The 23,169-nt window shown below is 40.3% G+C and overlaps 1 protein-coding gene across 2 annotated transcripts in view; it reads left to right on the forward strand.

The window, feature by feature from the left end:
- Positions 1-23,169, forward strand: part of GABRG3 (gamma-aminobutyric acid type A receptor subunit gamma3) — a 517,692-nt gene that overhangs the window by 317,936 nt on the left and 176,587 nt on the right. The gene's annotated exons all lie outside the window — the stretch shown is intronic.

Here is a 23,169-nt window from a genome sequence, read left to right on the forward strand (position 1 = left end):
CTATTTTTACAGTCACTCCCAATCAAGTCAAGACTAAAGAAAAAATGCTTGTTCTATATCCAAATCAGTTGTATACGTTTCCATAACAAGGACTCCAGGGTGATACCCTGGCCCCATTAGAGTCATTGGGAGTTCTGCCAATAACTTCTAAGGAGTCAAGGTGTCCCCCCAAGTGTTTACAGGATAGAGACTCATGCTATCTACTTTTTTGTTTTCTAGGAGACTTGTCCTCCATTCAAAGCATGCATTCAAAGCACATCTTCATTGCTGCTTGCTGGCTTTTTCAGCCAGTGTGACATGCCTCTCCTTTCGGAATCTAGAAAACTGACCCCATTATATATCTGCTCTTCTAACCTAGAGGATGAGGTTGTCCAGGAAACCAAACAAGTTGACTAAATATGTTCACAATTAATTTATTTTTGCTCTCATTTTCTGCCAACAGAATCACAATCTCTTGCCACAAGCACCCACACAGCTACGAAATACAAGCTGAGCATGTATGCTAGATATGAACAGTGTTTTGATTCATTTGAATAGTGCATGAGAATGATTAGACACCAGATAAACTAGGAGGAGAGGCTAATAGAAAGCATCTATCTCCTCTTTGTTCAATAGCATTTGGTAACTGCTATTTTTATTGTTTGTATAGCTACATAATTGTGCTAGGTGCTTTACAGGAAACTTTACAGTCTAAGGACTAATACATGTCTCCTACTGCATGGGGTAGAAAGAGGGTGCAGGGATACCTACTGCTTAGTGCACATATGGAAGGAACTCATTATGGCAACAGGTAGGTAATCAAAAGCACAAGAGAGGAGTCACGCTAAAGCTGCTGGCAGCACCCGTGGTCCCAGGTGACCACGTCTGGGCAAAAGAGAGCAGAGCTGCAGTGGTGGGGAAGCATCAGTTACAGCAAGGTGCACTTTCCAGCATGGTACACACAGGAGGTATTACCCCTGCTATTACCACGTAGCCAGTACACCTGCTGCCCAGGTTTATAGTACACATGATTAATCCCTGAATGTAGACATAAAATAACTGGTAACAATGAACATATTGGTGGGTATTGTGGATGAATGAGAGAATATGGGTCGCAAAAATAGTTGATGTAGTAGTTGCTTAGACAGAGATGCATATTTACTAGTGATTCAGTGGAGGGATGGTTGCTGGGGTGGTGGCAGAACACTTTTTGTTGGTGATTTAATACTGTTGATGTACATGCTAATGAGATTATGCTCAGTGCACTACTGAACTTAGCTGATTGTTCCTCAGGTACACGCAGCCCTTCCATTACCAATAGCATACCTAATTTTGAGGATACTAAAAGGCTGTAATGTGTACTCAGTTGGGATTTTCTTCATTCTTCAACAAATGGAATCAATCCATATGTTTCCCCAAAATTATATAATTAACAATAAATAGCAACCAATTGTATTCTGTATTGATTTATGTTTTACTAGAAACATAAAAAGCCAAGTTCTCTAGTGATTTATTTAATCCTGCACCATTAAAAAAAAAATCACAGCAAAGTTTGCTGCAACTCTGATTTAACACTCGTTGGGTTACTCTGAAAACATCAATATGTCATGTTAGTTATGCACAGAAAAAAATATAATTAGCTATGAAATTAAAATACATAGAAATACCCCAGCAACACCCTCCAAGTACAGATAATATTAAAATATTCAGTGTAGCACCAAAGCATAGGGAGGATAAATATAATTTGGTTATGGGACCATTATAGAGAATTTTTATAATCAGAAAATTGTCTCCTCAAACCTGTATTCTGAAACAATTAGGCCATCAGCAGACAAACTGTGGATACTCTATCTAAAAGAAGAGTTATTAATAAGATACACAGATTATTATAGCCAATTTTAAAATGAGTATAAAGGTAATTGTAAGAGTGATCATCATGCAGGACTGCAGCATTACTTACTAAGTCTTAAAAGACAGGCCCAAAATTAAAATTACTCTAAAAATAGCACTTTTCCCCCCCAGTCCTGAATGGAAAAATATCAGTAATTGCTTCTTGTAATGATTAAAAGCTTAGTTTCTCACCAACAAATTAAGGGCACTAGGTATTGAATGCTCTCTCTAGGTGACACTGGCCAGGCTTCGTGCTGGGATGCAAGCAGGAATTAGGGAAATGAATATACAAACCAAATTAGGGGCTGACCACGAAGGTGCAGTATAGCCACTACTCTAGCTTCTCTCTTCAGAAATATAAATCCAGTAGCCCTTCTCCCAACCCATCCTCAAATTTCTCTCCATGCCAGGCTAGCGTGAGCTGTTCTAAAGTTTATTTTTAAGGACACAGAGGACCCCCCTGCCTTGCTTCATCAATGCGGTATTTACAGGATTCTTGCAACATGGATGGCCTTGAGTGAGTCCTCTGCCAATGGTGGAATGTTACCCTGTGATAGCAGGATTCTCAAATATTTTAATATCCCGCCTGGTCACAAGCACAGACCAGACACAACTGAAATATGCATGTGTATGCTCACATTGCATGTGTATAAATATGAACCTGTCAATCCAAACCCAATATATCCAACTTTAGAATGAGAGTCTTCTGTCTGCCTCCCTGCACAATTAGGTTTAAAAATATTAAGATAACTACTTCTTAATTTTTTTGACAACAGAGCTTTCCTAGATTTTAGTGGGTGAAACTAATGTGAAACTGACAAATGTTGGCAGTCTGTTTTTAGAAATAACATAAAAACCATCACCACCCAGGTTGGTCACAGAAGACCAGAAAAACAAAAGAAAGTCAACCATATTTAATTAAAATGATCACCTAAGGTTCAACTTTTGAGAAAGAGGATTGAGAAGCACTTGCAAAAATGTGTAAAGTTCTTGAAGTGCCCATTTGTGCATGTGAAGGACAATTTACGCAATAACATATGCAAAAGCTCACATATTTCATCTCATAGACTTTGGTTCTCAGCTTTGGAAAATTTGGCCCCAGATTAGCAAAATATTGGTAAATGTAGGTTATCCTTTGAAATTTCATACTTTAAGGATTATTGCAATCGTTGTGAAATGCTTTCTTCACCAGCCAATCTGGTAAAGTTAAAATCCAGCTGTATATCATTTATATTACTTTCTAATGCAGAAATCCCTCATGGAAGTACATTTTCAGAATTTTCACCATAAGGAATTAAGTTTAATTGAGTATTGTGCCTGGAGTTATGGCCAGTCGAGGTTCCTTAAATGAGAACAATACAAAGAAAATACAATTTAATTATCTGTCCGCCCTCACTGAGCACCAGCTTCTGACTGCATAATGAATTAACACCATTAAATCCTGCAAAGAGGTATGTCATTTAACACAAGTTCACTCTCAGGTGACCTGACCAATTCTTAATACTGAATTGTGACCTAGTTGTATCAATGATTTGAAAACAGCTTCAGTAGATAGGCTTGATAAGATCCAGTATTTGTAGCAATATATGGTGGCACTTTACAGCTTTCTAACCGGCAGATAATTTGGCAGAGTTCAACACAATATACAGGGTGGTGCTTGAAGAGATATTGAATTGTTTCTTTACTACATAACCTACTCACAGTATTACTATCTATTTGTATCTGACCTAGAGTTCCAGATCTTTATCTAACCATATCAGAATTATAACTAAGCAAAATGGAGTGAGTTAATGATGCAGTGTCATTGTAAAGTTTATATCTTAACTCATAACATTTAAATCAGATGCATACAACCGTCTTGATTAATTTTTTAATAAAGTGAAGTAAAAAGATGGTCAGCTATGGGAGACGAACTATTTAAATGATTTGGTCAGATGTATACTACAAGAAAAAAAAAAGTAACTTAAAGACAGAAATTGCTGGCTAACACAACACTCTGGAATGTTTTCCCCATGCCTGCTTTCAACTTTTATTTTATAATAAATTCTAAAACTGAATAGTAAAATACTTTTTCCAGTGAAGAAGTTAAAAATGCTCTAATCATGACAGTATGAAAAACGAAAGCAGCAGTTAGAGAAAAGAATTGCAGATTTCAAATCATAAAGTGTTGACTCATGTGGCTTTCAATAGAGTTTCACTTGCTACTGGATCCCCCTTAAACTTGGGCTTTTTACTCTAAAATCCTAAATCAGGATAGATTTCATCTTCAAGTTTAACTGCTTTATTTAAGAAAGAGCAAGTTAACAGTGAACCATCCACAGATAATGTCCTATTGAAAGCTACTGGCAGACAAACACTAGTAAAAAGTTGATTGGGAACTTCTCCCTAGTACAAAGTAGGTTATTTATCAACTTGATGAAAAACTTGTACAGATACAGACAGATATCATCTTCCTTTCCAAATGCAAACAGATGGACATCGTACCAAAAGGACTGAAGGTAAAAAATCCATTACAATCTACATATCACACAGACTATGCTGACAGCTTGTGTCACACGCTCTCAAAGAAACTGCGGAGCCACGTGATCAACATCTCTACAGCAAACAGAGAAAGATAAAGAATGAGCTCTCAAAAATGGATACTCTCATAAAAAACCAACCTTTGACACAAACTTCCTCGTGGCTGGACTTCACTAAAACTAGACAAGCCATTTACAACACACACTTTGCTTCTCTACAAAAGAAAAAGAACACTAAATTATCTAAACTACTACATGCCACAAGGGGCCACAGCAATGGTTCCCTTAACCCACCCGACAATGTTGTTAATCTATCCAACTATACTCTTAACCCAGCAGAAGAATCTGTCGTATCTTGGGGCCTCTCCTTCTGCCCTTCCACCCCCACGAACATGATACAGTTCTGTGGTGACCTAGAATCCTATTTTCGACGTCTCCGACTCAAGGAATATTTCCAACACACCTCTGAAAAACATACTAATCCACAGAGACCTTCCTACCAACACTACAAAAAGAAGGATTCTAGGTAGACTCCTCCTGAAGGTCGAAACAGCAGACTGGACTTCTACATAGAATGCTTCCGCCGACGTACACGGGCTGAAATTGTGGAAAAGCAGCATCACTTGCCCCATAACCTCAGCCGTGCAGAACACAATGCCATCCACAGCCTCAGAAACAACGCTGACATCATAATCAAAAAGGCTGACAAAGGAGGTGCTGTTGTCATCATGAATAGGTCGGAATATGAACAAGAGGCTGCTTGGCAGCTCTCCAACACCACTTGCTACAAGCCATTACCCTCTGATCCCACTCAGGGTTACCAAAAAAAACTACAGCATTTGCTCAAGAAACTCCCTGAAAAAGCACAAGAACAAATCTGCACAGACACACCCCTGGAACCCTGACCTGGGGTATTCTATCTGCTACCCAAGATCCATAAACGTGGAAATCCTGGGCGCCCCATCATCTCAGGCATTGGCACCCTGACAGCAGGATTGTCTGGCTATGTAGACTCCCTCCTCAGGCCCTACGCTACCAGCACTCCCAGCTACCTTCGAGACACCACTGACTTCCTGAGGAAACTACAATCCATCGGTGATCTTCCCGATAACACCATCCTGGCCACTATGGATGTAGAAGCCCTCTACACCAACATTCCACACAAAGATGGACTACAAGCCGTCAGGAACACTATCCCCGATAATGTCACGGCAAACCTGGTGGCTGAACTTTGTGACTTTGTCCTCACCCATAACTATTTCACATTTGGGGACAATATATACCTTCAAATCAGCGGCACTGCTATGGGTACCCGCATGGCCCCACAGTATGCCAACATTTTTATGGCTGATTTAGAACAACACTTCCTCAGCTCTCGTCCCCTAATGCCCCTACTCTACTTGCGCTATATTGATGACATCTTCATCATCTGGACCCATGGAAAAGAAGCCCTTGAGGAATTCCACCATGATTTCAACAATTTCCATCCCACCATCAACCTCAGCCTGGACCAGTCCACACAAGAGATCCACTTCCTGGACACTACAGTGCTAATAAGCGATGGTCACATAAACACTACCCTATACCGGAAACCTACTGACCGCTATTCCTACCTACATGCCTCCAGCTTTCACCCAGACCACACCACACGGTCCATTGTCTACAGCCAAGCTCTGCGATACAACCGCATTTGCTCCAACCCCTCAGACAGAGACAAACACCTACAAGATCTCTATCAAGCATTGTTACAATTACAATACCCACCTGCTGAAGTGAAGAAACAGACTGACCGAGCCAGAAGAGTACCCAGAAGTCACCTACTACAGGACAGGCCCAACAAAGAAAATAACAGAACGCCACTAGCCATCACCTTCAGCCCCCAACTAAAACCTCTCCAACACATTACCAAGGATCTGCAACCTATCCTGAAGGACGACCCATCACTCTCACAAATCTTGGGAGACAGGCCAGTCCTTGCCTACAGACAGCCCCCCAACCTGAAGCAAATACTCACCAGCAACCACATACCACACAACAGAACCACTAACCCAGGAACCTATCCTTGCAACAAAGCCCGTTGCCAACTGTGCCCACATATCTATTCAGGGGACACCATCACAGGGCCTAATCACATCAGCCACACTATCAGAGGCTCGTTCACCTGCACATCTACCAACGTGATATATGCCATCATGTGCCACCAATGCCCCTCTGCCATGTACATTGGGCAAACTGGACAGTATCTACGCAAAAGAATAAATGGACACAAATCAGATGTCAAGAATTATAACTTTCATAAACCAGTCAGAGAACACTTCAATCTCTCTGGTCACTCAATTTCTGATCTCAAAGTGAGTATCCTTCAACAAAAAAACTTTGAAAACAGACTCCAACGAGAGACTGCTGAATTGGAATTAATTTGCTTATTGGATACAATTAACTTAGGCTTGAATAGAGACTGGGAGTGGTTGAGTCATTATACTAAGTAAAACTACTTCTCCTTGTTTATTCCTCCCCCCTACCCCCCGCCCAACTGTTCCTCAGACGTTCTTGTTAACTCCTGGAAATGTGCTGGAAATGGCCCACCTTGATTATCACTTCAAAAGGTTTTCTCTCTCCCCACCCCACTCTCCTGCTGGTAATAGCTCATCTTAAGTGATCACTCTCCTTACAATGTATATTTTTTCAATGTCTGTGTGTATATATAAAATCTCCTCACTGTACTTTCCACTTTATGCATCCGATGAAGTGAGCTGTAGCTCACGAAAGTTTATGCTCAAATAAATTGGTTAGTCTCTAAGGTGCCACAAGTCCTCCTTTTTTTAAAAAAAACCTAAATAAGCACAAAGATGTATTGACATAGACTTTTAAAGGAAAAAAATGGACACTAAGTGGGCTGAAGTGTTTTGACCTTATTCACAGTAGTCTTACTAGCCTGACACAAAATCCCAGATGGCAGAGAGATGTGAAAGACAGAACATAGCTTCAAACCCTTTTGAATTCATTTATCTCAAGAATCTACATGCATTTTAAACCTGAACAAAGTAACAAACACATGCTAGGTCATTTAAGACTTAGCTAAAAGTTTAAATTTGTGTAGAACTCTAAAGCAAGAAATGAAGTGTCTGTTTTGGAACACCCACCTGCAGGCACTGATGAAAAGAAGGAAAACAAATACAAATAAAATTCAGCGGTCAAACAATCAGAAAGGGAGTTTAACGGACCTGCTCTCTCTTCTGGACTTCCTGACTCTTGCTCAAGAATGTCTTCCCTTCTTCCATGCTCCCTGTGAATAAGGGTTATAGAAGTCTGCTGCCTGGATGATGGGAAGGTAAGAGTTTGCAGCCAGAGACCAAAAAAAAGTTTAGGGTTATTTTTAATCTATCATTTAATCACTAAATTTTATAAAGCGTTAAGAGTTTAAAAATGTGGCGTTAACAGGATTGTTGGTGACTACATTAGTTTTTTATATTTCCATACTGTGGATGATATTTCATACCAGAAAGCTATTGTCAATAAATTTAATAATTTTGGTGTAGTTTAAATTCATAAGAATTACTTTTTAAATTAAGAAATCCATTTTTCAACCCTAAAATGCCCTAACATATATGTCATTGCAGATAAGTCACACAAGTTGTAATAAACATGGTCTTGATCATTAAAGTCATTCTTCTTGTCTGAAATCCAGACTAATTTCATTTAAAAAAAACATAAAAGTCTACAGACAGATTTGCAGCTCTTTTTTTTTTATCTTGAAGTTCCAACAGGTCTCAATGGAGAGAACACTTTGGCTTTTGGAAATTCCTCTTCGTACCAGAACATATAGCAAGTATATTCTTCCTCAGTAGAATCTGTTTTAATGAATACGATACGCTTATACCTCAGTCCTGAGGTAATCACTCTATAAATCCAGCTGCAACAATAGAATTTCAGTCTTTGAGTACCTAATTATTAATAGTGATAGTAGAGTCATTGTCAAGGTTTTCAAAAGTATGAATCTGATTAAAAACAACAAACCTGCCTGAAGACTTATAATGTAATTTAATTTACATTCAGCCTGCTGGTAGAATACTTCCAACGAATCCTAAATGGAAGGAAAAATGTAAAAGATATATAGGGGACAGTAAATTTAACCAAAAAATTCTATACAGACTGAGATTCAGGTTTCCTGTCATTCACATGCTTTGATCAAAAACTGCTCTATTTTAGTTTCTAAATCCACTTCAAACTCATTTTTGTAACACATAGGTTGTCCAGGGTGGTCATACATACCTGTCACAGCGGAGGCCAGCATACAGCTACAGGCAGCCTACAACTGCTACTACTGTTTTCTACTCCTCATACCTCCCCGAAGAATTACAGCTTCTCCCTTTATGCCTCCCTCTGGGGGAAAAAAAGCCACTTCTGATAGCAACACATCTGTTCTCTTCCTTCGCATTGAAACAGAACACAGTATTCCTAAAGGCTAAACTAATCCATGGCATATGGTAGACACCAAACAATCAATATGCATAAAGAATTATTTGAGCGCTGAAATATTCTATCCAACAACATTTAGCAAAAAACCAGCCATATCCTATGTTGAAAAGGAAACTGTCAGGTCAATTTATGTCCAAAGTGTGGGTTATATAAAAATCAAGATTTTACTAGAACTTAAGATCAAAATCAGTGAGCCAGGATCTTTTAAAAATCCCAGTGAAAACACACACACACACACACACACACACACACACACACACACACACACACACACTTTATTGTCTGGATCTAGACATCCCCTACAGTGTTTGTCAAATGTAGCAGCATTGTGACAGTGTACAACAGATGAAAAGAGAAACTGATTATAAACAAAAGTGAAAAACAACTTGGCTATTTTCTTTGTCCAAAGAGATGGAAATAGAAAAAATAGACATTAACGGTGAAGACTACATTAAATTTGCCAACTTTAGTCACCTTAGGGACTTTTATTAAGACTGATAAGAATAGTACAAGTCAGCAGGACTATTTTTATGCCATTTGTATTGGACAGACCAGTGGTTTTCAACCTTTTTTCATTTGTGGACCCCTAAAAATTTTGAATGGAGGAGAAGACCCCTTTGGAAATCTTAGACATAGTTTAAGGACCCGAGGCTGAAAACCACTGGGACAGAAAATGCCATTACCTTATTGAGAAAAGGAGAGTACGTATTAGGGACTCCTGGTTTATAATTATTGGAAACGTACAGATTGAAAACATTGAAGCAAACTCAGAAGTTCATATGACAATAGAAAAATCATGAGAGGAACTCTGTTTTCTAAAACATATCTGGGGCCAGATTTGGTCCGTGTTATAGTGGAGAGGGCATAGTTCTACAGCCAATAGCCCCTAGGAAAGCAATCTAATCAGCACAATTGAGAGCAGCCCTGAATTATGCCATTGGCCCACTGTGGGCTCAGTCAGGCTGAGGAACAGAAGAGAGACTATAACGTTTAGTCAGATAGTGATTCTTTACAATATTCTGAGTAATCTGTGAAAGAGGCTAAATAATAGCATAGGTGCAAAAAACCCAAACACATGGGAAGGGGAATATGGAACTGTAATGAGGAGGTGTCAGTTGTTCTTATAGGCCAAATTCTGCAGATCAGGTAAAACAGGTGGGAGGCTGTGAATGTAGTGGAATAAGTGTGCTATGTGTATGATACCTGGAGCCCAAGTAGGTATCTCATTCCCCTATGCAATGTGGAATACAGATCCTTTGGGGCTCCCGGCAGCTCAACACAGAGCGATATTTTAAAAGCAGGGCAAGAGTGATTTGGAGGAGGAATGTGGTGGGTGGATCTGTGACTGTGGCTCCTATGGTCAAACTTCTCCCCTGGATGGAAGAGAGTGGGGATTCAGGCTGAGGTAATGCCTGCTAAGTGATCCTTCTGCCAATCTGTGGCCTGGGGACAGGGAAGGATCCCCTCTCTCTAAACCTTCATACACGTCTGCAAAGCACACCCTGTTTCTTCTGTGGGTTGGAGAGAGGATTTTGGCCCTATTAGGTGTTCAGAAGCCAGATGCTATGATGATGATGAATATTATAGACATACCTGTAAATAAATCCCAATAGTAAATACCATATTGCATTACAAAGTTTTGGGATAGATTCAGCACATCAAGCTGAGTACCTGCCACCAGTTCTGCCTCTGTCCCCAAGTAAAAGATGAGCCACAAATAAATACAAAAATCATGTATTGCACCGTTAGACATGGGGGAATCCGAGGATGAGTATGATACCACATGTGCACATCTGGCAATATGGTGCCTGACTATTCTGTACTGCCTGCCCAGCTCCTTCTTGGTGTGTAGACCATTGATTTAGATTGTGCTCTTTCCTTTACACTCTCTGATTTTTGCAGGTCCTTACAAAAGTAACACTGATGGGATCACAAACACCAAGTAAGGACTCATCATATTCTCTGTTTAAAAGTCAACAATTGTCAGTGAAAAAACAAAGATCCAGGCAGTCTCCGCTGTCTCTTGATCCCTACACATCTTGTAATTAGACCCTTAACAAGCAAGTTAGCATCAGCTGTTCCTCACAGCACTCTTATATTAACAATAGTTCAGATACATGGGATGTTGAAAACAAGGGAGCAGCTGTCCCAGAAGGAAAGAAGAAAGTGGAATGGAAAATGATAATAGCCCAAGGCAATAACCTCTGTTAGGCACTCAGGTATTTCACTGAACATGCAACAACTAGCAGCTGCAATGCACAATAAGGCTGTACACACACATACAGCCATAGCTTTTTGGATCACTCTCTGGCATGCACAGAAGAACCTGACCATATATAGAAAGGAAGGCAGAAGGTGCTTCTCTCAGTGGTAACAGGTGGTAAATTACTATTGGGAGTAACAGTCCAGCCCTTCCAACTATCCTTGCTGTACTGTGTTTGATTTCCTGGGCAGAGTGGTTCACGCATGACAGGCATAGAGTCCAAAGGGAGAAGAGAGCGGAGGTGGCACAGCCAGATACATTCAGCAGCAATCTTAAGGGACTGAATGATTTCAGCATGGCCACGAGGGCGCATCAGAAAAAGAAAGGGAAGAGGGATCAGAGGAAGGACAAATAATCAGTAGGGAGCAATGGAGGTAGTTGAGGCAAACATGGAATAGCGCAATCTCAGAATGACAAGGGGAGAGTGGTTGCTGCTGTGCTCCAGAAGGAGGCAGGCAGGTTGAACCTGGAAGGTGCTATGTGACACTCCTATGCCCCACTGGGGGCGCACTATGCCATTGTGCAGTTTAGCAGCAGCCTTCCCCCTCCCGGGCAGGTCCTGAACTGTGCTGAAGCAGGGGGTCCCCTCCTGAAAAGTTGTTTAGGAACAAAAGATGGCTGTCATGCAGAGTTCCAGAGCCCCATAAGAGAGAAGATGTGGCTTATGAGCTTCACACAAGGAAGAGCTAGCTGCCCTGAGGAGCTCCTGAGCTGCACAGGAGCATTTGCTTCTGCACAATTTAGAATATGTGTCATCTTTATAACAGGGTAACTTGTGATCATTTGTGCGTCCTTATAATCACCATGTGCATACGTGCCACCCTTATTATAACATGGCACTTCTACTTTTTTGTGGCAAAAATCCTGGCTGCAGGGGCAACCAATTGATGAAGTGCAAAGAAAGATCAGACAGGTCTCCCACTGAAAAAGAAGTCAACTCAAAGGAAGCCAGATTAGGATATTCTGATATGTTGAAATAGTGCCAACGACAAACAACTTATGGAAAACAAGGCAGCTGTTTTTACTGAGTGACCTCCCCTCTTCGTTCTACATGTTTTAGGTAGCTCATCAGACAGAAATTTTGGAATACACCACAGCTGAATGAGACAGAATAAAAATAATGATATAATCCTTCATGATTCAGGGCATAAACTAAACCACTAATTGAGTGGGTTAAGAGGAAATCTCCCATATGAAGAGGTTATTCCATAACTGATAATTACAGGTTTCTTATCTCTTCCTCCAAAATCCCTATTGGAGATAGGATACTGCTCTAGAAAGACTACTGGTCTGATTCAGTATGGTAATTCCTATGTTTCTAGTTCAAATTCTATTTTGCTATATTCAAGATCTTACCCTGTGGCCATCCATCACTGTGGCAACAAAGGATAAAGTCAACACTGTAAATTCCTTCAGAAATCTGATGTTTTGAAAAAGGTAGCAAAACAATGTCTAATGAATAGGAATTTCAACTGCAATAAAGCAACTTAATTTTTCCTTTCAGTATAACCATGAATTTCTGCAAGCAATAACATTACACAAATAAAATGTGTAAAATGGTTTCTCAGTCCTGAAGCTTCTATCGTCTTTCTTTTTCAACAGTTATCTGGATTGTATCTGGAATATTCTGCCCACCACCACCACACCAGAAATGAGAAAGTATTTTATCAGGTCAAATCACTTCTAACTTGAAACAAGGACTTTTGCGAATCTTGATGTTCTCTCTTTGATTTGCCCCCTATTAAGTATTTCTTTCAGTGCCATCTTCAATAGCATCATTATTGAAGTTGTGGGAATTGAACGTTTTGGGGGTTTTGTTGCTTTTAAAAATGAATTTTAAAGACTTTCTTTCCTGATTCTTTGACTTTCTTGCTTGATTTATGAGGCGGAGGATGACACTACTGATGGAGATAAAACAGCTGAATGAATCTGCAGAACAGTTATGGGGAATCTAATCTCAATACAGTCCATAAAAAAATACTTGATGTAAAATTGAGATGCGTTATTCAAGCTAGCAGGGAAGAAAATAAAAAGCTATTTTCAATTTTCAAACCCTCTGTTGAACACAATGTGGCTGCATGGAGAGTATTTTATTTGCAAATGAAGGTACAGATATACACCAGATTTCCCCCCACACACTTTATTTTTGCTATCTTTCTAATAGCATTCCATTGCCCATCCTCTATCTTACCATGATCACTCACAAAATGCTTCATTCACATGTTAACAGTCAGGTTATTGTGTTTGATTTTATAGTGTCAATAAATGTTTTAATTTTTTTTTTAACTCTCGGAACAATAAATTCATCAGCTGGTATTAGCAGTGCTGCACTTCAAAAAAGTATTTTAGTCCTCATGATCCCACTTATGTGGAAGTTACAAAGGATTGCGCGTCAGCAGGAAGTTTGACATTGCTGTGCATCCTACAGGACACTATGTATAAATTAACCAATTTGATCTTGACCCTCACACAAAGAGACAGGAACCATTTGCAAATACCGAGATGGCAAATTGAGCCAGGCTAGATTCTAGCAGCACCGGTTCTACGTTTATGCCTTCAGTTATTTTTGTTGGTATTTATTTAAGATAGCCTATATAAATTAAATGATCCCAAAACCTTTATTATTGATCTACCACATGCAGTATGGACAAGAGAAAAATTGGTGGGAACAGTGTAGAGGGGAAAAGATGGTATGTGAGATACTACTTCTCCATGTAACCATCAGATATCCCCTGTTAATGACCAATATAGCTGATACACCCAACACAAGAAAAGGTAGCTTGGCCAGGGGAGGACTAAGTACTATGCTTTTCCTTGACCACCTGCCCACTCCCACAAGCACAGCTATGCACTGTCACCAACTCTTATCACATTTGTCTATTTTACTTAAAGATCCGACTCATGGAGACAAGTGATCATGTGAGAATCTCAGCTTTCATATTTTTTAGACTGAGTTTCTAGCCCTTATGGTTGCAGAGAAAAGTTTGAAAATGTGTCTCGGATGCATCCTCAAATGAATGGAATCCAAAATATATAACAAAAATACTCATGACTTTTTTAAGACAATCTGATGATTTGCGCAGGGAGAGAGCTGACTTATGGTTTTTGAAAGTTTGGTGCTGGCAATTTTGCAACAACTTGGTCAGCCATTACATGCAACAGCAAGAGGCATGGAACCAGGTGTTGACTGTAATATCCAAATAACCTCCAAGTGACCTGCCAAGATCCTAGATCAGCAAGCATGATCCCAGATCAGTCAGCTAAGATGTCCATAGCTCCAGGCTTATTTAGAGCGGCATCTAGGCAGCCCTGCCACATTACCCTGGGATGTCTGCAGCATGTCCAAACAAAGTCTACAATACATTTCCTCCAAAGGAAGCCATGATCTGTGTGGTTTCTTGACTCAAATGGTTAGTATCACATCAATACTGCCTACATGCCCAAACCAATACACACATCAATTTAGAAACACAGCCAAGGTGTCACAGACATTCTCAGAAACTGCATTCAAAATCTTAAGGAAATTTCTGCGCAAAAAAATTGCTTAAACAAGAGCTACAGCTGAATACATCTAAACTCATCACTGTGCTACTGTTTTCATGGGGAAAATCCCAGGAAAATGTTGCCATTTTCTCAAAAAAACCCAAACACTTTTAGAAAAATATAGAAATACATAGATGAGATCACTCAAACAATCTTAATTCTTTCAAATGTGCATGTCAGGAATGAGACTGCACCTGCCTAGTGACCGGGTGACCTCTGAGCACAGTTGAGCCACAGCAGGGCTACCCGATTGGCCAAGGAAGTCAGCAAATCACTCTGAAACTCAACAGCAGCAACTAATCTATGGCTGCTCAAGGCTTATGTCCGCAGCTTCCTGCCTGTCTTGTTCCCAGCCTCACTCCCTATTGGCTGCCTGACTCTGGCTCTGATACCTGGCTTTGGTTCCTGACTCCTGCTCTGACCCCTAGGCGTGGCTCCCACTCCAACCACTAGGCCTGATTGCCCACACCCAGCTTCATGGCAGGGGAATAGCTTATGCACATGCTTAAACATGTGCTTATGTACTTTGTTGGATCAAGACCTTGATTCATTTGAGTGGGCCTAGGAGTGCTGTTAATTTATACTCTCACACAGCACCACAGTGACATGAAAACAAAAGAACAGAGGTAAAATGAAAGGGAAGTAGTGCAGACGCTAGTCTCCAACAACTACATTGTTGACCTGTGATGAACTTGTAGAAGGTTGTTATGCAACATTAAACTATATATCACGTGCTAATGCATGCTAAAATGCTTTAGAAAGTGATAATCTAAGTAATTATTATGGCATATTGGGCTGTATTAGTAGGAGCGTTGCCAGCAGATTGAGGGAAGTGATTATTCTCCTCTATTTGGCACTGGTGAGGCCAGACCTGGAGCACTGCATACAGTTTTGATCCCCCCACTACAGAAGGGATGTGGACAAATTGGAGAGAGTCCAGCAGAGGGCAACGAAAATGATTAGGGGGCTGGGGCAAATGACTTACGAGGAGAGGCTGAGGGAACTGGAGTTATTTAGTCTGCAGAAGAGAAGAGTGGGGGAGGGAATTTGATAGCAGCCTTCAACTACCTGAAGGGGGATTCCAAAGAGGATGGAGCTCGGCTGTTCTCAGTGGTGACAGATGACAGAACAAGGAACAATGGTCTCAAGTTGCAGTGGGGGAGGTCTAGGTTGGATATTAGGAAACACTATTTCACTAGGAGGGTGGTGAAACCCTGGAATGGGTTATCTAGGGAGGTGGTAGAATCTCTATCCTTAGAGGTTTTTAAGGCCCAGCTTGACAAAGCCTTGGCTGGGATGATTTAGTTGGTGTTGGTCCTGCTTTGAGCAGGGGGTTGGACTAGATGACCTCCTGAGGTCTCTTCCAATCCTAATATTCTATGATTCTATAATTAAAGCTGTAATGATGCAAGTAGGGGAAATAAAGATAACAAAACAGGTTTTGAAATAAATATGGGAACTAAACAGTTACCACAAGGCCTGATTAGTTAGCACAATGCCTATATGATTAGCCTAATGTGCCTGATTTAGGTTTGTAAGATTTAGCAATATGCATCTTGTGATAAAAAAGTGAGCCACAAAAGGGCACTTTAAGCTTGAAATAACAGATTCCAGGAGAATTTCAGTATAAGTAACCAGGAAGTGAAACTGCATTTATATATTGAAACCATTGTGAAATTTAACAGTCAGAACCTTTAGTTATGGTCCTTGGAGTGACAAACATGGGCAGGGGGCTGAGACCTAAACCAACTATGGTCCCAAATGTGTGGGGAATGTAAGGAAAATGGATATAAAATGACGGTCAGACCATCTCCTGGTTGGGACACCAGGAATGACTGAATGGCAGAAGCCTGAGTATGAACAACCCCTCTTACTTTTTCTTCTCTCATTCCTGCCAGTTTCCATAAGGTTGTAAATCAACCTGGGGAAATGCTTTATTTTGTACCAGCTTAGATTGTAAGTACACACAATCTAGGGGGTGCTTTGTTATATGTATCTGTTTTGGTATAATTATGCTTGTGCTTGGATTTTAAATAAAGTCCTCATGTCTCTATTTGCACCACTCTCACTTCATATAACAAATTTAATATAGCTGATGATTAAAGAACCTGTTATTGGTGACAGTACATTCTGCACTTCTAAGTTAATAAAAGGCTACAAGATAAATTAACTTAGGCCAGAATTTAGGTTTGGCTAGACCTTGTTTTTTTGGAAGGGGTAATAACTATCTGAATGAAGGTGTCCAAAAGGTTCACAACTGATTTTATGTAATAAAATCTGATCTATTTGAATGGGGTTTAATTTTTCTTTTGAAGATACATGTTAGTCTTGACTTATTTCTGTTTTAGGTAATTTTTAGAGATCCCTGGTCAAATCCCTTTTCCACATTAGCCAAAGGAGGGAATTGAACTGAGCTCTCCCATATCCCAGGGGAGTAGCTCATACACAAAGCTAAAGGCTACAAGAGAGGCTGTCACCTTCTCGCTTCCTCTGGCTTGTGGTTTGTACTGGGGCTTAGGCAGCTGGTGACCTGCCCGTGGCAGCAGCAGTGCACATACTCAGAGGCAGAAACTGAGGGTCCAAAGGAACTTCTACAGTGAAAATTTACGGAGTAAGATTAGGTGCCTGCAGGGATAGGCTGCAGCTAAGCACCGGTTTTGTGGAGCGTGTGGAGGTTTTGTGATGCCTAAAACTGTGGTTTAGGTACCTAAATCCCTCTGTGGATCTGTCCCAGTGAGGACATGGAAGACACAGGAGGAAGAGGAAGGTACTGGGGAGGAAAGGAACAATAGGATGTGAAAGGCTGTAGGGGCAAGGAGTGGGAATTCTGGGAGAAAGAAAAGGAGCCAAGGAAGACTGGAACACCACAGGAGAGATGAGAGGAAAGGCGCAGAGGGTAAGAGAAGGCTCTGCAGAGATTAAAGAGGGGGAGAAGAGGAAGGGAGGAGGACAGGTCTGTGGCAGGAAGAGAAGCTCACAGCCAGTGGACGGAAGTGAAGGGTCTGCTAGAGTCAGAAGTAGTGTTGGGGGTTAGGGGATAGGAAGATGAGCTCTCATGCCAATACATGTGTAATCAAAAAGTCAATCTTGGGGACAGATCAGGTCAAGAATTTTTCAACAAAATGATTATGTTGGAAAATAGTGATTTGTCAAACCAGAAACTTTTGACAAAAACATATCCATTTTAACGAAAATTCTGTGGGAAAAGTTTCTTGGGTCTAGGATGTAATTTCTGATCAAAATGAGTGAGAGCGAGAGAGAGAGAGAGAGAGAAAGAGACTGAGGTTTGAGTCCCTGTTCTGCCTCCCTGAGTGTCCTGACCACCAAGCTATTGGATATTGTGGGATTTCCATCTCTCTCCTTTTGCCTACAAATTCAAAAGGTGTTCGGTTTGTCCTGTAAACCATGGGGAAAGCTTTGAAATCAAGAACAATGTAATGAGACAGGAAAACTGTTTCCTGCCAGCTCTCTACTTAGGGAGCACACAGAGTAAGACATTTCAAGTGCAGAGAAGCTCTATGGACCTGAGGATGAGAAGTTCTGGCTACTTCTTGATTCTTAATATGTTCACGGTTCACATTACTGTCTTCAGGAGAACTCCCCCTTTCAGTCAAATGAGGGTTTGCCTTGTTTGCATAGTGGAGTAAGGATCCACTGAATGAACCATTAATTATGTAAAAACCGCCACTGTAACTGAATGTTACTGAGGTGATATGAACACTATTTTGAATAGGATATGAACAGAGCTAGTAAAAAAAAAAGACAAAAGAAATTGAAAAAATGTCGATTTTTTTTATAGTTTGTTTCAAAGTTTTTGAAAACTCATATTTAACTTTTTCCACAAAAAAACTTTGTTTTAATTTTTAAAAGATATTCATTTTTGAAGAAAAACAGACATTTTGGACAGAAATAATTTGATCAAAATTTTTCAACAAGCTTTATATAAGAACCATTTTGTCTACCAGAGAGACTACAATTTGAGACCTTAAAGACTATTGCGGGACAGAGCATTAACATGTTTTATTGTTATATGAATAAATCAAGAACAAAGTAACTATACGCATTTTTCATGTTATAAATGAGGCTCTTATATATGCCGCCACCACCACTTTGTGGTCACTGCAGTATTATTCTTTTTCTTGGAGGTCTCTCATACAAGTACCAATTAAGCCTTATGTTGTTTATCTTTATTGCTGATAAGTGCAATAACCAGAGTCATCTGGCAACAAATTCTGTTAAGCCTTGGCAGAAAATATTGCTGTATTTTCTATATAAATCAATAAAAACCTAAAGTACCAATCCCCAAACTAAATCTGTTCACAAGCTGTTGGGAAGAACCTTATATCTTCTCAGGCATCTCTTTTAGGTCAGACAAGAAAAGCTGTAGAGAATTTGAGTAAAGCCTCGATTTGGAGGGAAAAAATGGGATTACCTTGGACAAAGCATCTATTATTAAAGTTCTGAACAGCTGTGTTTCTCTTACTTTCAGTAAATATCTCTGGCGATGTATTATAATGTGTCTGCTTTCTGTCTACTAGAGGCAAGCGATGTTGTCTCATCAAAATGCTGATTTTTGAACAACCATTGTGAACAAATACATCTTTATCATTTTAAAGTTCTTTTTGTTTGAAAATCATTACTGATACTAGTAAACTTGTCTAGACTTATCACATCAGTGTAGCTCATTTGATGATAATGAACAAAAGAACACACACCATAAATTACAGGTTGTACCTTTCTCTGCCTTTTTTATTGAAAAGGGGCAAGAGACCTTCCAGAATTAGAATATGGGCTACTAACTAGCTTCACTGACTATTTGTTCTAAGTGGTTATCATTTTTATCCTCCATATGAGATAGTATTTTTTTGACTCTCTCCAAAAAAGTTACAAAGTAAATGCTGCTTTTTGGACAAGTTTATAGGAAATGCTCTAAACTTTGTTTAGCATGCTAAACTCAGCAGGGGCAGGCTATCCGAATAAGTAACCAGGCTTCTGGGCAGTCCTGTACAGCTGGCACTGAAGCGGGCCTTGCTGCAGCTTCACTGCTATCAGTATTAAAGCTAGCTCAGATAAGTCTACACATGCTGCAATCTCACACCTTGATTGCAGTGTAAACATTCCCTCCCTGAGAACTAGCTTTGAAACAATCAGGCTTTGTCTACACTTGCAAGTTAGAGCACATTAAATCAGCCCCAGGTGCCCTAACTCCTGAGGTGTCCACACTGGCAAGGCACTTAGAGCGCCTGGACTCTGCAGCTGGAGCGCTCCTGGTACTTCACCTCCACGAGAAGCATAGAGCTTGCTGCGCCCTGGCTGAAACACCCGGGTGTCAGTGTGGATGACGTGTTGCATTACTGCGCTGTGATTGGCCTCTGGAAATGTCCCATAATCCCCTGAAGTCAAGTGGGCACTCTGGTCATTGTTTTGAATTCGACTGCAGGCATGTGGCTATCCCCTTTCAAAGCTCTATTTCTGACAACCGGCATGCTTATCTGCTCTGGGACAAAGCAAACCATTACTGAGGGGGCGGGGAAGAGAGAGAGAGAGAGAGTGTGAGTGAGTGAGTGTGTGTTGCGCATGTGGGGCACGGGGACTGATGTCTGGTTTCCCCCTTCTCCCTGCCGCTGTCTGAACTTACAAGATAGCATGCTGACACATTCTGCCCCCGAAAACACACCGTCTCTCCCTCCACATACACACAACATACTCCCTGTCACACTCCCCGCCCCCTCAATTGAAAAGCAGTTGGCAATCTAGTAGGATGCCCATGGAACAATGGGATTGGGAAACCTGCATCATGTGATGCTGTGCCTGCCCCATTAGGCATTGCAAACCCTTTTCAAAGCACGTGGCAGCCACTTGCACACTGGGATAGGTACCACAATGCACTGCTCTCTGGGGCGTTGCAAGAGCTGTGAATGTGGACATGCTCCACAGTCACAAGGAGCACAGTGTGAACACACAGCAGCACTTTTCCTGCTGCTGTCTCCGAGGGCTGGTTTAAGTCCCGGCGATCTACATCTGCAAGTGTAGACGTAGCCTCAGTCTCCACTTACCCAAAGTAGCATGATCCAAGCATACTTTACCAGTGCACCAAGTCAACCCACTTCTAATTGTACATTTTTAAAATGCAGCATTGGGGAATTTGCTTCTAAAAATCAAATACTTTACTGTGGATAAAGGGACGACCCACAACTATAGCAGCATCAAGGTGTTTCAGAACAGAACTGAGTACTTTTTATATGGGGAATTTAAAACAAAAAGTCAAAACAAACAAAAAACCTGGGCAAAGTTCAAGGACAGAGGGGTTGGATATCTCAGGGGATTTGGAGTGGGACATGAATTAGAAATTTAGGAAGAAAAACTAATTGGTAATGTGCATCAAACTGAAACATGCATTTTGCTCCATACATGGGAATAATCTCTGCAGTCAAATATTTAAAGAATACTCTCTTGTTTCTTACAAGGAGGTCTTATGCAATTCCACATCATATGGAGGAATATGGAACTATAACTTTTTATATAAAAGCTAAAACTGAATTTGATACCCACATTGGGCAGGTTATTTGATAATAAAAGACAAAAGTACAGTATTTTCTGATTTGGCAGAGATATGGTGCCTAACATAAAAAGGAGAAGGAGATAAGATTTATTAACTGCCATACAGTATGCCATTTCTTCCAAATTAATTATCTTGTAAGGAGGCAAAACTGCCTTTCATATGCTGGGATACAGGCAGCATGCTCAAGAAGCCCAGACCTTGATAGCACTGCCTTAATAGCAAGGGATACAGATGAAACTTCTCTGGTATTGTTTTAGCTTTGTTAATGGTACAGCTGGCAGAAGTGCTGCTTATTGCATTTTCTCCCTATTTCCATGTTTGTCCTTAGCATCTTTTACACTTCTGTGGGGAAATTCTATATTATTTGACTGACTTGGTCAATGTTTACCTCTCCCCGTTCCTTCCCTCTCCACACCCCAAAATTCTCTCTCTTTATTTGTTCTGCTTCTGACCCTCTACGTTTCATCTAACACTGAATAAAATGCACAAATGGCTTCTTTCTCCAGCTTGACAGTCCAGCAAGCATGACAGTTTCCACAAAATGCTTGAGAATTAAACTGCATAGTTTCCATTAAGTGGAGCTGCATCATTTGAATGCTAGGTATTCCACTGAAGTATACGAATAAAAGGAGTATTTATTTTTTTAAAATCCACCATTAACATTGTTATAGCCCCTAGAGAATAATGTTTTGTTGCTATGCAAACATTTTACATTTTCTATATAATATGTGCTATACATTTGCTCCCTGCACGGTCCAAAATAACCTGAACCTTCCTGGTACGCTACAAAGCTCATCAATTTTCCACAGGCATTTGAAAATGAGGTGAGGGTAAGGGAATTCTTGAAGGAGAAGGTGATTTGAGCTTTAAATTGCCTGGCTTTTTGATGGTGCATTATATACTGAATTGTATTGCTGTAATTTTAGGGTATTGTGTATGATGTACCTTAAAGTTATATCAATGGTGCCTAGAGGGTATGAAGAGATGCATTTTTTTAGCATATGTAAAAATCTAAAGAACTATAAGAAGCAAAATACAATTAAGCTGGGGATATACCTTTTTGCACATTAGACAGCCCAGGGAGGAGTTTCTTGTGGTGGTTTCAAGAACAACTTATTCACAAAACAACTAAAGCAGCACAGAACCCAAACTGGAGTAAATCATAGTAAATACTGGATGATGGTTTAGGCAGACATGGTTATTGACATGGACACCTGTGGCACAGTGAGTCACATTCCGAAAGCACAGACATTTAATTTTAATTTTCATTTCATTTGAATCATAATTGATCCTTTATACATGATAGAGTTGCTTGCCTGGACTCCACAGCTAAGGCAATGATTTCCATAGCTAAGGCTAATAGATTTCTATTCTAAAACTTATTTTCAGTCCTCCTGCCCTGCAACTTTTGCTTGGAGTAACTCTTTTCTTTCTAAAATAGTATTTGAGAAGAACGGCTTTTCTGAGAAGTGTGAAAGTTCAGGATCAAAAGTGTTTATATGCTACTTAATCCAAAAACACATTCCAGAAATGTTGCCAGTGTTTTTCTCTGACATACTTATCACTATGCATGAATGAATGACTCCATCCTGTAATATAAGCATGACACACAGAAGTAGTAGTTCTGTGTGTCATGTTTATATTACAGGATGGAGTAATTACAGGAGGTAGTGATCAATGGCTCCATGTCTAGTTAGCAGCCGGTATCAAGTGGAGTGCCCCAAGGGTCGGTCCTTGGGCTGGTTTTGTTCAATATCTTCATTAATGATCTGGAGGATGGTGTGGACTGCACCCTCAGCAAGTTTGCAGATGACACTAAAGTGGGAGGAGAGGTAGATACGCATTAGGGTTGGGATAGGATACAGAGGGACCTAGACAAATTAGAGGACTGGGCCAAAGAAATCTGATGAGGTTCAACGAGGACAAGTGCAGAG

Source organism: Natator depressus, chromosome 1 (genome assembly GCF_965152275.1).
Source record: "Natator depressus isolate rNatDep1 chromosome 1, rNatDep2.hap1, whole genome shotgun sequence".
Classification (NCBI taxonomy): Eukaryota; Metazoa; Chordata; order Testudines; family Cheloniidae; genus Natator; species Natator depressus.